This window comes from Leucoraja erinacea, chromosome 3 (assembly GCF_028641065.1).
Source record: "Leucoraja erinacea ecotype New England chromosome 3, Leri_hhj_1, whole genome shotgun sequence".
NCBI lineage: Eukaryota > Metazoa > Chordata > Chondrichthyes > Rajiformes > Rajidae > Leucoraja > Leucoraja erinaceus.
In genome coordinates, this window is record NC_073379.1 from 69,986,664 (window position 1) to 70,002,392 (window position 15,729).

The 15,729-nt window shown below is 43.6% G+C and overlaps 1 protein-coding gene across 4 annotated transcripts in view; it reads left to right on the forward strand.

Annotated features, from left to right (window-relative positions):
* The first annotated feature begins 3,859 nt into the window (after positions 1-3,859).
* The window catches only part of sema4d (sema domain, immunoglobulin domain (Ig), transmembrane domain (TM) and short cytoplasmic domain, (semaphorin) 4D), a 157,644-nt gene continuing 145,774 nt past the window's right edge, over positions 3,860-15,729 (forward strand). For 2 of the 4 annotated variants that reach the window (XM_055632877.1, XM_055632876.1), the window contains exon 1: positions 3,862-4,319. The gene's annotated coding sequence lies outside the window, so the exon portion shown is untranslated. Of the gene's footprint in view, positions 4,320-15,729 lie in introns of all 4 variants that reach the window. The other 2 variants (XM_055632878.1, XM_055632880.1) reach the window with 2 other exon arrangements.

A 15,729-nucleotide genomic window follows, 5' to 3' on the forward strand; every position in this document is an offset into this window, starting at 1 on the left:
TGTTCAAAAATCTGACCAAACGTTGAATTTAAAATGGTTTTTATTCTTACAATCATTCCTCACAGCATCGAACACACCTCGACATAAAGTTGCTAGACAAGAACACTGACAGGAAGACTCTGAACTTTTCAGCTAAATGGCATCTCACAGCATGTTGCCATCATAGCTCCTGGCAGGACAGGAGGGGGACGATCAATTGGCATTGCAATTGGGGAGGTGCTATTCGGATTATTTTTTTTAAACTCCAGTGCTGGGAGAGGCTCACAAGCCATTTGCTGATGAGTGCTCGAATCCAACGGGTTGAGTTGGAGGACCATGCCTCCCGTGGAGGCAACGGGTAGGGGATGGGTGTGTTGTGGGAGCAGACCCAACGGGTCTGCACTTGGTCTAGTGATATATAATATTAACTGCTAATGCCAGTTACTGTTTTCAACCTGACACTGCATTAGCATAACAACCTTATGGACCTGTCCTACTTAGGCTACTTTTTAGGCGACTACAGGAGATTATGAGGTCGCCAGACTTCAGACTCCAGTTTACCAGCCCCACCAGAGGGGAGAGGACACTTGACCACTGGTACACGTCAATCAAGAATGCATATCGCTCTGTTCCCTGGGCGGATCTGGGTCTCTCTGATCATTGTCTAGTTCACCTTATTCTGACCTACAGGCAGAAACTAAAATCTGCTAAATCTGTGGTCAGAACAACAAAAAGGTAGACAAGCTAGGGCATTGAGAACCGACAATCCTGCTTTGACTGCACGGATTGGAATGTGTTCTGGGAAGCAACCACAAGCCTCGATGAGTATGCAGGCACTGTATCATCATATGTCAGCTTTTGCGATGACAGTTGCATTCCAACTAGGACCCAGACCTGGTTCAACAGCGACAAGCCCTGGTTTACTGCAGAACTCAGACAGCTCCGACAGTCTAAAGAGGAGGCCTACAGGAGTGGTGATGCAGACCTCGATAGGCAGGTCAAGTACAAGCTGAGAAGGGGAATCTGAGCTGCCAAGGAAAGGTACTGTGAGAAGTTGAGAAGCAAGTTCTCAGCTAGTGACTCTTCTTCAGTTTGGAAGGGCTTGCAAGAAATCATCAGCTACAAGAGGAAAGCCCCCTGCACTTTGGACAATCATCAGCTGACCAACGACCTGAATGAGTTATACTGCAGGTTTGATAAGCAGAAACGTAACCCTTGTACCCCCTACCCTCCTCCCCATAAGCAGAAACGTACCCCTTGCAAAGAATTGACCCTTCTACACCCACTGCTCCCATTCACCACCACACCTCACAGCCTGACCTCAGTCTGCAAAGACTGGACCGTTGCAAAGACTGGACCGTTCTACACCCATTGATTCCCATTCACCACTTCACACATACTTAAAGCAACATTCCAGTCTGAAAAGACTGGACCCTTTCCCACCCCTCTCCAATCACCACTTCATACCCAATTACCCATCCCCTCTATGCTGCACTTCTCCATCATCAACAATAAAAATAGAGGCGGTGCAGAGGCTGTTCAGAAGACAGAAAATCCGGAAAACTCCAGGACTGGACAATGTTTTCCCCCTCTACTCTCAAGCTCTGTGCCGAACAACTGACTCTGGTCTATGCAGACATTTTCAACCAGTCCCTGCAAACCTGTACTGTCCCTGCCTGCTTCAAAGTTTCCACTATTGTTCTTTTACCCAAAAAGGCAAGGATTACTGGTCTTAATGACTACAGGCCTGTCGCACTGACCTCTGTAGTCATGAAGACCCTTGAAAGGCTTGTCCTGCCAAGCTGAAAAATATCGCAAACCCTCTGCAGTTTGCATATCGGGCCAATAGATCTGTGGATGACGCAGTCAACCTGGGCCTGTACTTCATCCTCCAGCACCTAGACCGCCAGGGGACCTAAGCAAGGATTTTGTTTGTTGATTTTATCTCTGCATTCAACACCATTGTACCAGAGCTACTACACTCCAAACTTTCCGAGTTGACTGTGCCTGAATCCCTCTGTCGCTGGATCACCAGCTTCCTGACAGACAGGAAGCAGCATGTGAGGCTGGGAAAGCGCATCTTGGACCCACAAACGCTCAGCATAGGAGCACCGCAACGGCTGTGTACTCTCCCCTCTCGTCTCCTCTCTCTACACCAATGACTGCACCTCCACTGACTCCTCTGTCAAGCTTCTCAAGTTTGCGGACGACACATCCCTGATTGGACTGATCCAGGATGTGGAGGAATCTGCCGACAGACAGGAAGTGACACAGCTGGCATCCTGGTGCCATCGCAACAACCTGAAGCTCAATACTCTTAAGACAGTGGAATTGATAGTAGACTTTAGGAGAGCTCCCCCTCTCCCCACCCCACTCACCAAGAACAAAACTACAGTCACATCTGTGGAGTATTTTAAGTCCATCTCCAAGGACCTTAAGTGGGGGACTACCATCGACTCCGCAGTAAAAAAGGTTCAACAGAGGATGTACTTCCTGCGGCAGCTGAGGAAGCACAATCTGCCACAGGCAATGATGGCCCAATTCTATACGGCCATCATAGAATCTGTCCTCACCTTCTCCATCATGGTCTGGTTTGGCTCGGCCACCAAGCACGACATCCGGAGGCTGCAGCGAATCACCCGATCTGCTGAGAAGGTTATTGGCTGCAACCTTCCCTTCATTGATGAACTGTACACTGCAAGGGACAAGAAGCGAGCGGGTAAGATCATCTCTGACCCCTCTCACCCTGGCCACAAAGTATTTGAATCACTTCCCTCTGGAAGGCGATTCCAGACTGTCAAACCTGCCACAGCCAGCTTTTTTCCACGAGTAGTAGCTCTACTCAATAACCAAAAATCTGTAGCCACCTTTTGGTCTGGTATTTTATTTAATTCACATGTTTAATCAATAATGTTTTATTATTAATGTTTTATGTGTCATTCCTAACTGTCACTGTATGTCATGTTGTCATTTGCGGGCGGAACACCAAGGCAAATTCCTTGTATGTGAATACTTGGCCAATAAATTTATTCATTCGTTCACTTGGTCGCCACATGTTCGCGGGTGGTTGCCGGGGAGTCGCCTTCATGGTCATTCTCGGAACTAGTTGCGGCTTCATTCTGTTCGCCGCTAATTTTTCAACATGTTGAAAAATTAGCGGCGACCAGAATGAAACCACCATGGAAAGTAGCGAGAATTCTCGTGCTGTAGGTGTGTATCTCTGGCGTCTTAAAAATTGTCTCCACTCCTCCCCACCCCTCTCCCCCGTCTCACCCATTCTTTTAAAGGAATTAAGTGACCCTTCCCGTCCGTACATTGTGCTTTCACCATCTTAATTACAGTGCCAACCTTCATGTTCATGACAGCGTGTGTCTGTATCACATTGGCTTTGCACCGTGTGAATTTCACTCATACAGCCCCCCTCCCCCCTCGCCTGCATAACCAAAGATTATAGAGCTCCTCTATAATCTTTGTGCATAACTAGTTGGTGAAGGAAGTTATTCCAGTCGCTTGTTTTTCAGCAACCTGCTACAAAGTGGGACAGGCCCATAGTCAACCAAAGTAAACCCACTCTTGGTTTTCTCTCAGCATGGCTGTAATTACACGTTTACACTTCTCTCCTCGTGGCACTTAGCGAAACTGCAAGACGTTTAAAATAGCTTAAGATTCAACTTCACATTAGTTTATTATCATATGCACCAGAATGCAACGTAATCCAAAGAGGAATGAAAATAAAACAAACAAAATATTCTAACTTTTAAGGAAGAATAAAATCAAAAATAAATTCCAATATTTACAAGGCGATTGTTTTCAGCTAATATTGTTGCATGGTCATTTCAATTTTAAGATCGTTTTATTTTGCAAATCAAAATTGCACGGTAAAGAAAAATACAGAATAAAGCACCCTTTCTACAATTGCCCTTGGATGGCTTCAAAAGCAAAAGGGGGAGGGGAGGTGGGAAGACCAAAATGATCAGCCATCGTGGTAGCTGCAGCTGTGACAGTCTCAAATAGCTGAAACTTTATCCCTTCTTCGCTACCAGGCTCGCCTTGGTCTTTTGATACACCTCGCGTAAAAAAAAACAACAAAAATTGGAAATAGTTAAATATTGAACGGTTGCAGATAATGCACAAGGCAGCTCGGGCTGCAATCAGCGCGGGGCGTTTGCTTTTGCCAAGGCTGCACAGTGTCGCTCGCCACTGAGCGCTGACACCAGCCCCAGAGCGGTTCGAACCCAGCCCGGGTCGCGACGGCAGCGGCCATAGCGCGAGGCGGGTCCTGGACTTGTTGCAGCAGGAGAGCTGCAGAAATAGCTTCACATTTCCTCCGTGCTTTTCTGGTAAGTTGCTGCGTGGTCCGTCTCTTTGAGTGTTGTTTTGTTTTTCCTCTCTCTCCTTGTTGCCAGAAATGCAAGTGCAGCGTCGCACGGGGTGGCGATGTTTCAATATTTTCCTCGTTTTAAAACGCAGTTTCTATTTAAAAGTTGTGGCTTGTCCTATTTCGGATCCGAAATTGTTTTTATAACCCCTCTTTCCCCACTCCATAAAAATCCACTCTATTCCACATTAAAGCTTCTAGCCCGAGGTTTATGAGACCCACTTTGCTGTTCCCCCCTTTCTCTTGTTCCCTGGCGCCTAACCTCGTTGAATAAGATCAACCCCGTTGAATAAAGTTAGATTGCTGAGCCACATTTCTGAGTGCGGTGGGGAGATCATTTTGAATTACACGGTCAGTGCACTTTTGGGTAAACAATTGGTCAAACATTTACCGCAGTGACTCTACTGTTTCTGGAACAAGAGATTAAAAACATGCAGGGAGCAAAGCTTTTGAAACGGCTTTCATTGTGGCACTGTTCTCCTTCATCGTTTATTTGCTGAAATCTCTTCCAAATAGAAAGGAGTTGGATTATTGTTTGCAATAATTGCATTGTTGGAAACTTGCTAATCAACCTGTAGAAATGCTTGCCTCTAATCAGAACATTTGTTTTGGTATGGAAGGAATTAGGATCTTTACACATGAATTAACTGTTACACAGGATCACAACTTTCTACAGCAATCTGGAGTGAAGATTTTTTTAATGTGAATTTTATATTACTATGTTGGAAACAAAAGGTAGCATGATTTGTGGTTTACAGTACGAATTAATCTGACGATGTTTTAATAATGCCCAGTGGTTTTACATATTAGCAATTTTAAGTACATAACTTCTGGGCCGCGGTTAGGTGCTTTCTTCTGAATGCATGTCGAACTTGCCATGACTACCGGTAGGCAACTTGAATGCCACAGCAACAATGGCCGAGGAACAGGTCGCTTGCCTACTTTTTTAGTGTTGAAATGGTTGGTTTGGGGCAGACCTAGTGTCGGAGGAAAGATTGTAAAAGGGAGAAGGAAACGCATAAATATAAATAGGGAGGTAATTAGCTTTAAACAGCCTGCTTTCGCTTCCTGTTTAGTATATAAACTACACATGTAGTTAATGTATTAGTAGTTCAAAACGAATAAATTGGCACGGACCAAATCCTGAATCTTGCCCTTTTACCCTTTAAACATGTGAACAGGATCTAAAAGTTACACATTTCTGAGACGTTGCCTTTCATTTTCTGAATTTGTTCTGCACGATAGAACGGTTTATTAATTTTAAATGTTTGCCTTTTGTGTGTTGTTAAATGTACAAAAGTTCTTGAAAACCCTTGTTAACTTACTGAAAGGCATTATATTTGAAATGTGATTGCCTAGAAAGGTTTTGACTTCCTGACCTGTGAAAATGTAATTATGTCATTTCGATCTAATCTTTAAATTCCCAGTGTGAAGATTTATATAATTTTGATGAATTATTTAAAATACATGTATAAAGCCTTAATATAATATAAAGAAACATTTAAGATGCAGACTTTTCTGCTATTAGACACTGTAGGCTAAACGTGTGTTTGATAGTGGCAATACCTTTAATTTCAATTAGAGGCTGCAACATTAAACCATTCACAGAGCTTCTGATGAATAAATTTATCTTTAGGAGGATATAATGAATAAATAATAAAAGGGAGGCAAAATACTGCTGTTCCAACAGACTGTGCCATTGGGATGGTGAGATGTCATTTCCATCTATTCCCTTGGCACAAGAGGTTTTTGATCTCGACTGTGCCTGAGAGGGGGAGGGAGGGGAGGGGAGATGAAATGTGGCAGGGATGTCGACTGGAGAGTCATTGATGATTTGGACTGTTCATGTGCCAGAGAACAAGTAACTGGGGTCTTGGTGGTTTGACAAGAGCATGGTTAAATGGAAAACTCTCAAATCTCTGCACAGTGTTTGCATTTGCAATATTTAGTTGATTTTACACTAGCAACATGACAGTTAATGACCTTTTGACTAATTGCCTTAAACATTTGAAGTTAAACCCACCAGGTGTTCATTATTGTCAGTGCATACATGTAATGCTTTCTCTGTTTAATTTAAATACTTGAATTATTTAATGGTTATCAACCATGAAAACAATTTAGAATATACGTTAAATATTCTGATCAAAGTAAAAAAGATAATCAATATATCCTCCCAAACTCTGCTTGCTTATCATCAGCCCTTATTGACTTGAATCCCAAGTGCCACAAACCACTGCAGCTATAAGCGAGTTCGGTATTCCAAAAAACGCAAGGAATCGTGGGATTTGTCAAAGGCCACTTGCGATAAACATTCTCAGCAGCTGTGCTGCTGCATGTATACAGACCTGCATTTCATCCGTAGTCAGGGTTGAACCTGGGTCTCCGGCACTACAAGCACTGTTAAATTGCTCTTGGACCATCCCCGTCCCCTCTCGAGTGTCCCATCCCTGTCTGGGAGCGTCCGGACATGTCTGGGGTGACCCTGGACTGACGGGACACTGGCCTGGTACAGTGGTGACCCAGGCTTACAGCCAGCACAGAGAAGAAGCGCTAACTCCAACTCGACTCTGCCTGTCCCGTCGGGTTAACCGACAGCCCTGGACTGATGGGATACCGGTCCAGAGCAGTGGAGTGAACGCTTCTTCTGTCTCCCCGGCGGGCGATGTTGGAGTCCCCGGCAGTTGCGTTGGGGAGCTCCGAAAAGAGTCCTATTGGAAAAGGTATCTGAAAATGTGGCCATTGAAAACCGGCCAAAGTGTGCGCTCGCGTTTGGCGCCAAACCTGACCCAAAACGACCCACGGTCAACCCAGGTCTGTAGGTAGCGGCTGCCGCTTAAACATCTGTAAATCATTTTAACCTTTTATGTGAAGGGGGGTGAAGGGGTAAACTTTAATTCTTAGTGATTTACCGGGCGCTGTGAGAAGTTGCCGTTGCGGAGCCGAGCTCCGAAAAACCGCGGTCCAAATCCAGCGACGCTCCTTGGGTCGGCGGAACAGGCTCCGGAGCTTGCCGCACTGAAAGGCATTGCTCGCTCCCTGCTTTATCCCAGCGCTGCGATTTCTGGATTGAGAGTCTGAGGAGCGCCTCGTTACCGGGGTCGTATACAACCGGCGCCGCGTGCACGGAGCCCCCAGCTAGATTTAGGGGACAAGAATTAAAGTTTCCCCCTTCACCCCGACCCTTGCACTGTTCCCCGGTCTCCGGGGAGGAGGCAGCTGCTCCAGACTTTTCAAGCCGCCCGCGCTACCTACCTAATCTACGCTAAAAATCTTCCATTCTGAAATCCGAAAATGTCCGAAATCCGACAAGTGTCTGGTCCCAAGGCTTTCGGATAAAAGGTTGTGCACCTGTATTTGGATTGAGAGTCTGAGATGTGTTACTGTATGCACTCGTGCATTAGATTTCATCACACTTGCACTGTCCCTGGCTACCAAATTTTGGAAGGGGCATTATTTAATAGAAAATAGGTGCAGGAGTAGGCCATTCGACCCTTCGAGCCTGCACCACCATTCAATATGATCATGGCTGATCATCCAACTCGGTATCCTGTACCTGCCTTCTCTTCATACCCCCTGATCCCTTTAGCCACAAGCGCCACATAATAGCTGACTTCCATGCTTTAACATCAAACATATCTCAAAATTCAGACTTTCCATAAGACAGTCACATTACCCCACCCAGTATTCAGTGGTTGCTTCCGAAAAAGCAGAATCAGGCACACCTTTCAGAGCAACTTGTTTTGTATTTGCAGAATATGATCTTGTGAGAAGTGAGATATTGGTGAACTAGAATGTAGGAGGTTCATCCATATCTTTTCATATCAGGATTGAAGTATTAATAGGTGATGTCTACAATTAATTTTTACTTGTATGATTTTAAATTTGATATTAGCAATCTTAGAACCTTGAGGAGAATTTGTCCTTGGTGAGCATTTTAAATACTGTAATCATAAAACAGAAAAGTAGACTAATTCTGCGTATTATATAATTTTGTTCTTAATGGCACCCTTGTTGGTCTCAACCCTGAACTAAGGAAAGATCAGCCTGATGGCTTGATTGATTTTCTGTCTGCCAGGATCAGTCTCGTTAATGAAGTCCACGAGGATCAAATGGCTTACTGATGGCTGCAAGCTGAGGCACCAGATGATGGCTGCTTGGATGAAGAGTCCGACACCAGCATGTTTCAGCTTCTCCTTTTGATATAGAAAAATCATAAATTCAAGAAACGTTTTATAACTTTTTGAGCATTTTAATGTTTGATGGTAGATATTTGAGGTTGATTATCGACATAGCCAAGAATGAAAGGTTGCTGAAGTACAGGCCAAGGAGCAGAAGGCCTGATTCACCCATTTTCGTTCAAAACAAAATGACTGAATCAGGCAGTACTGGTTAACAAAAATCACAGTCTAGCATTGATTTGCATGGATCTGCTTTGACCATTTATGTGGGTCAAAGATATAGGATGGCACGCTGAATAGATTTGTGAAACTGCTGAGACAAATAAAGAATTTTGTATCAAAGGCTTTATTTGTAGAATGTTATTATATAGACTAGAAACATAAACAATGGATAGCATATTCATAACAACTTGGGATCTTTGGCACCTATTGTTGGTAAATGCCTTTCTGTGGATGGATCAGATTGGGTTTGGATGTTAAGATTTTCTCATTTGTCACTTCCTTCCTCTCCCACCCTCCTGTTAGCTAGTTATTGCCTGTTGTTTTATAGCTATTTTGGAGTGCTAATGATGGTGTTGAGAGAACATAGATTATAGTAAAGCATTGGACCTTGTGTTCTGAAATCAAATGAATATTTTGGGGTATTTCTGTGACCATGTTGAAGGTGGTGGCATTTATTTTATCCATCTGATTAGTTTCTTCTTCATGGTTTGTGCCAATTTTTAGTCATCCATATAGTTTTTTTGCTGCATTATCCATGATGCTTGATCATCTTTCTCATAATACAACAAGAATTTTGCATGGTACTTTAGGTATCACTGGGTTTATACTCTGCACAATCTCAATCTTATAGATATGTGCTGTACAGCCTGAAATTCTGTATTTTAAGGATAAAGGATTTTGCTTTTAATCGTTGTTTTTGACAAGGATATCAACAGTTGTTCATTCTTAATTGCTTTTTGGAAGTTGATGTTGAGTCTTTCTAGTTAAGATACTCAAAGTGTTGTTGGTATGAGTTCTAATGAATGCGTTTATTTTCCAAGGCAGGATGGCATACAATGTGGACAGGAATCTGTGGGTAAAAGTGGTCCCCTAGGCCTGCTACTCTTGTCATTGTTGTGATAGATATCATGGGGTTGGAAGTTGCTGTCAGAGTAGTCCAGGCAAGTAATTGCAGTACACATTGTAAATGCTAGCAAGATCAGCATGTATTGCTCATTCCTAATTGCCCTGAAGAAAGTGGCGCATAGCTGCCTTGACCTGCTGCAGACTTTCTATGCAATGCTGTTGGCAAGGGATCTCCAGAGTATAGAGTATAGACCCAGCGATGATGCAGGAACAATGATACATTTCCAAGTTGGGATGGTGCTCAATTTAAAGGGGAGCCTGCAGATGATGGTGTTCTCCTGCACCTGCTGCATTTATCCTCCTCCGTGGCAGAGATTGCAGGTTTGGGAGATATTGGAGTAGTCCAGTATCAGCAGTGCATTTTGGAGATGAAACGCACTGGAGCCATTGCGTATCAGTGGCAGAGAAAATGAATAGTTTGGTGGACTGCTTTGTATTGGATAATGTTTGGATGAAGGAGCTAGTTATTTACCTCCCGAAGTAAGGTGGTATACACTTCCTAGTCAGCATCGATGATGACAAAGTGAAGATGATCAGAGTTTCAAGTACCTTGGTGTAAATATTACCAGCAATCTGTCCTGAACCAACCATGTTGAAGCTATAACCAAGAAAGCACATTAAAGCCTATATTTTCTGAGAAAATTAAGGATGTTGCCTCAAATGACTACAGTGGAGAGTACAAAGTATCATATCGGGATATATTACAGCTTGGCTTGGCAGCAATCTGCCCAAGACGACAGGAAATTGCACAGATTTGTGGATGTACCTCGGTCTGTCTTGCACACACCATCCTTTTCCCCCATCCCAACCCTCTCCCCATCAACTCTATCTATACTTCACACTGTCTCGGGTAAGGAGCCAACATATTCAAGGATTGTTTTCACCCTGGTCATTCCCTCTTCTCTTATTATCTCCCATCAAGCAGTAGATACAGAAGCTGGAAAGCATGTAGCCCCTGATCCAGGAATAGTTTCTCCCCCACTGTTACCAGACCACTGAATGGTCCTCCCATGCTAGTGTTGTAACTACTGTAGTGCGAGGCAGCTAGTTTTGCAGCATGGGTCTTCAGTAATACAGCTGGAATGCTGTCTGGTTTTATAACCCTCGCTATCTACATTCCTGTCACCATTTTGTGTCAACAAGTAACGCAAATTGAATTAGCTGAAGACCGACTCCTGCCATGGGGGTGTTCTTCAGCGCCCCCGAGGTAGATCATCCACTCGTGCCTCTGACTGAGCATGCGTGCAAAAGTTAAGAATTTAGCTTACACATGCAGGCCTCTTGCTTCATTGTAGCCTTCTCTTCCTATTTAAAAATCTGCTACTATTCATGATTTGAAGTTATTTGAAGTTATCTTTTGTGCGTGGCTTTTTTAGTGTGTAGAATGCATGTAGATTTGAGTTACAACTTCACCAGCTTGATATTTTAAGCTGTTCAAATGCCTGCTACCGATCCTAGAATTCCCTTCGCAACTCAGTGAATCAGGGTTGATCCCCTGGCTTGACAGTAATGTTACAGTGAGAGATATGCAGAGCTATGAGATTACCCATTGTAATGCTGTACATATTTTTGCTGTATATTATCGAGAGTGTCTCATGGATGTCCAGTTCTAAGCTGCTAGATCTTTTGAGTCTATCTTGTTTATTAATACAATGGACGTGACACATAATTTAATGGTGGGTGCCCCTGTGTGAAGGCAGGGTTTCATATGGTGGTCACCCCTATCATTGTTGTAATGGTCAGATATAGCTCGGTGAACTCCTTAAAAAATTTATTCCAGGTATCGGCTCACTCACCACCTGCTACAGGTTGCCAAATGACAGTTTAGGTGGTCATTTAAGACGGCTTGCATGACGTGTGCGATAATGTGCTCGGACGAAGTGCGTAGTAACCAGTCGGAATTATGGTCAATGAAGCATTCAGATATTATTTCTGCTTCAAATAAAGTTGCAAACTAAACATATTCACCAATCAAGACATGATATAGACCACAATGACATGCAGCAAAATTACAATATAGTATCTGATCTCTTTTTACACGTTGCAATGAATGCAATTTCTATTATCTCTTTCCACTTCAAAACAAAAATCTGGTTGGATTATTCAGCGTATGCTCAACCTCGGTGAGACCAAGAGCAGGCTTGGCGATCACTTCGCCCAACACCTCTGCTCGGTTCACAATAACCAACCTGATCTCCTGGTGGCTCAGCACTTCAACTCCCCCTCCCATTCCGAATCCAACCTTTCTGTCCTGAGCCTCCTCCATGGCCAGAGTGAGGACCACCGTAAATTGGAGGAGCAGCACCTCATATTTCGCTTGGTCAGTTTACACCCCAGCGGTATGAACATTGACCTCCAATTTCAGGTAGTCCTTGCTTTCTTCTCCGCTTCCCAGGTCTCCCTCAGCCCACTGTCTCCGCCTCTTAATTTCTTCTTCCTGCTGCCCCCCGCACCCTCACATCAGTCTGAAGAAGGGTCTCGACCCGAAACGGCGCCTATTTCCTTCGCTCCATAGATGCTGCCTCACCTGCTGAGTTTCTCCAGCATTTTTGTCTACCCATTCACACAAGTCCTGTTATCCCAATTTCCTCACCCACTCCCTACACATTAGGGGCAATTTTACAGAGACAAGTTAACCTACAAAGCCAATGCATCTTTGGGATGTGGGAGGAAACCCACACGCTTGCAGGGAGAATGTGCAAATTCAACACAGACAGTGCCCGAGAACAGGATCGAACACAGATCTCTGGCGTGTGAGGCAGCAAGTCCACCAGATGTGCCACTTTATTTTATTTTCCAACACACAAAAAATTATACGTTGATAACTTTGGTTACTAAAAAAAAAAAAAGAAACTATCCGTTTTCAGTCTTAAATCTCTAAGTGATGCTATGTCCCCCTTTACAACCACTGTATGTTTTAATTCAGTTCAAGGGCAGTACATTGGCCATAAAGTTGCTGCCTAAAATTGCCGGAGACCCGGAATTGATCCTGAATATGGGTGCTGTCTGTATGGAGTTTTGTTTTCTCATTTATAACCTTGTTTACAGAGTACATATTCTGTTGTGCTGCTGCAAGTAAGGATGTCATTGTTCTAACGGTGATGTGAGAGAATAAAGCACTCTTGACTTTGGCGAAGTTTGGGATAGAACTAGTGTACGGGTGATCGGTGGTCGGCGTGGACTGTTTCCACGCTGCATCTTTAAATTAAGCTAAAAACACTAAAACCAGAGGAAATCTAAAGAAGGGTCTCGACTTGAAACGTCACCCAATTTCTTCTATCCAGAGATGCTGGCTGCTCCATGGAGTTCCCCCGCACAATTAAAGCATGGAATAGTCTTCACCCTACCATAGTTACCCAACCAGACGCAACTAAATTTAAAGTAGCTCTTTTTTTCCCCCCAAGAACCCTCTTTTGCTTAAGTCCAAGTCAAGAGTCAAGAGTTTTATTGTCATGTGTCCCAGATAGGACAATGAAATTTCTGCTTGCTGCAGCACAACAGAAAATGTAAACATAATACAGAACAGGAGATAAAAGTTCAGTGTGTCTATATACCATAGACCATATATATACACAATAAATAAACTGATAAAATGCAATAGGCTGTTATTTTTCAGAGTTTGGAATTTGGTGGTTTAAATTCCATTTCGAATATTTTTGGAGGACCAGGAAACCAAGAAGCAAGAGTTTTATTGTCATGTGTCCCAGATAGGACAATGAAATTTCTGCTTGCTGCAGCACAACAGAAAATGTAAACATAATACAGAACAGGAGATAAAAGTTCAGTGTGTCTATATACCATAGACCATATATATACACAATAAATAAACTGATAAAATGCAATAGGCTGTTATTTTTCAGAGTTTGGAATTTGGTGGTTTAAATTCCATTTCGAATATTTTTGGAGGACCAGGAAACCAAGAAGCAAGAGTTACTCCAGCTCCAGAGAGTGATTCTGCGTTGGATTTCAGTGGTCGTGGTGAGGGGGCGACTGGACAGCAATGGCGGCCCGATCTCCCACAGTGCAAAGGGAGGGATAAAGTGGCCGACGCCAACCAGTTGCTGCGGCAGTGCGCATGTGCAGGCCGTGGCAGTGCGCATGTGTAAGGCGGCCTGCCGTGCCAGCAGATGAGAGAGCCGAGACCCGGACACGGATACGGATGGCGGGCGGAGACGGAGAGATAGAGAGGGGGCCTGCTCAGAATTAAACGATATGTCCTGGGTGCTTGCCAAGCCAGGCAAAATGGCATGGCTTTTAGGTTGCCCGGCGGGAATGTAGGTTGCCATTGGCAACCAGGCAACCGCTAATTTTGAGCCCTGGTCTACTGTGTACCACCCTGCAGCCTCCTCTGGTGTGTCTAGTCTGGGTGGGGAAGGATGTAGCCTGGGACAGAAAAGTTAGTCACTTTGTAATCTTTCATTCTGTGTTGATGACTTGGTGTTTGACTAATCCATGGAATGATTTTCCCAATTTGCCCCCAAATGTCACGAGGAGACTTTGAAAGGCCGAAGGGATTGAGAGAATCAGATCAGACCAGGGCGAGGAATCCCCCTCCTGATTGAGACTTGCTCTGTCATATGCCTGTTGCAATCTTATTTTTGTTTCAACATAATGGCTGGACCATGACAAACTAGCCTGGTACACTTTTTCAGAAGGGACTTACGAACTGCACAAGATTTCAGACACAGAAAGAGGCCATTCAGCCTTTGTCTGTATTAGACAAAAATAATATCCCGTGCAATTCCACTTGATAGTATTTGACCTGTAGGTCAATAGTCGTGCATTTTCTCGTATACTTCCAAGTACTTTTTAAAATTTGATGAAGGCTTGAGGTAGTGAATTCCATATCTTTACCATGCTCTGGTTTCCCCATTGCCCCTCCAACTCTTCAACCAATTATGTATTTTAAATATTTATTTCCTGGTTTTTGATCCTTCGGCTATGAATATTTGTTCCTTCCTTCCTTATTCTGTTTATATTCAATCTTATACACCTCAAAATTTCCCTTCACCTTTCTGTGTTCCAAAACAAATAATGCCAGCATATTCAAACATAATTAGTAGTTACAAATGTCTGGACCAGCTCCAATGCAATGACATAATTTCTGTAATATGATCATAATTGTCCTTGGTAGGTATTCCATCCGTGATATCCACAGTTCTAGTATAATCATCTAACCCTTGTATCTGCTCTGTGACTAATAAAGGAAAGGATCCTGTATATTTCATTAATCGCGTAATTATCTGTCCAGCTATTTTTTTCAGGATCTGGTTGTATATTCCCCAAGGTTTCTATGTTCCTTCATGTCACTCAGTTTCATGGTCTTCTATTTGTCACTTTTTCCATCTAAAAGACCAAACATTTTTGGGGTCTGAAGAAGGGTTTCGGCCCGAAACGTTGTTTATTTCCTTCGCTCCATAGATGCTGCTGCACCCGCTGAGTTTGTCCAGCATTTTTGTGTGCCTTCGATTTTCCAGCATCTGCAGTTCCTTCTTGAAAACATTTTTGGAGTTGCATTCTTGGGAGATGGTCTTGGAGGGGCGAATGCTCCTCAAACTGCAGAGCGTCCTGGACTATGCAGCTCACCCGCTCCATGGCACACTGGTCAACCTGAGGAGTACCTTCAGCATTTTCATGTTTCATGCATTTTGTGTTTTTATGACTTGGCAGATCAATTTCCCAATTTAATTCCTGGGATGAATAAAGTTTTATTGTATTTTGTATCTTCTTGCAGTCTACCACTTTCTTCCTCATCCTCATCCTCCTCGCTGTCAATCAGATGGGTGATCCCTACATCATTTGTAAACTTCAACCACGTTGTGGTGAGTTTAGTCACATATTTGCAGATTTCCTCCCCTGAAGGGTATTAGTCCTGCTGATAGAATGTGGTTTTAGTAAACTATTAACTTTGATGTTATCAAACTGTCTATTGTAATCCAAAAGTCTAATGTAATGCAGCACGGTGGAGCAGGTGTTTGCATTGCTGCCCCACAGCTCTAGCAACTTCATCTCAGCTGACTGTGTGGAGTTTGTACCTTGTCCAATGAACTGGAGCATTGGGACAGA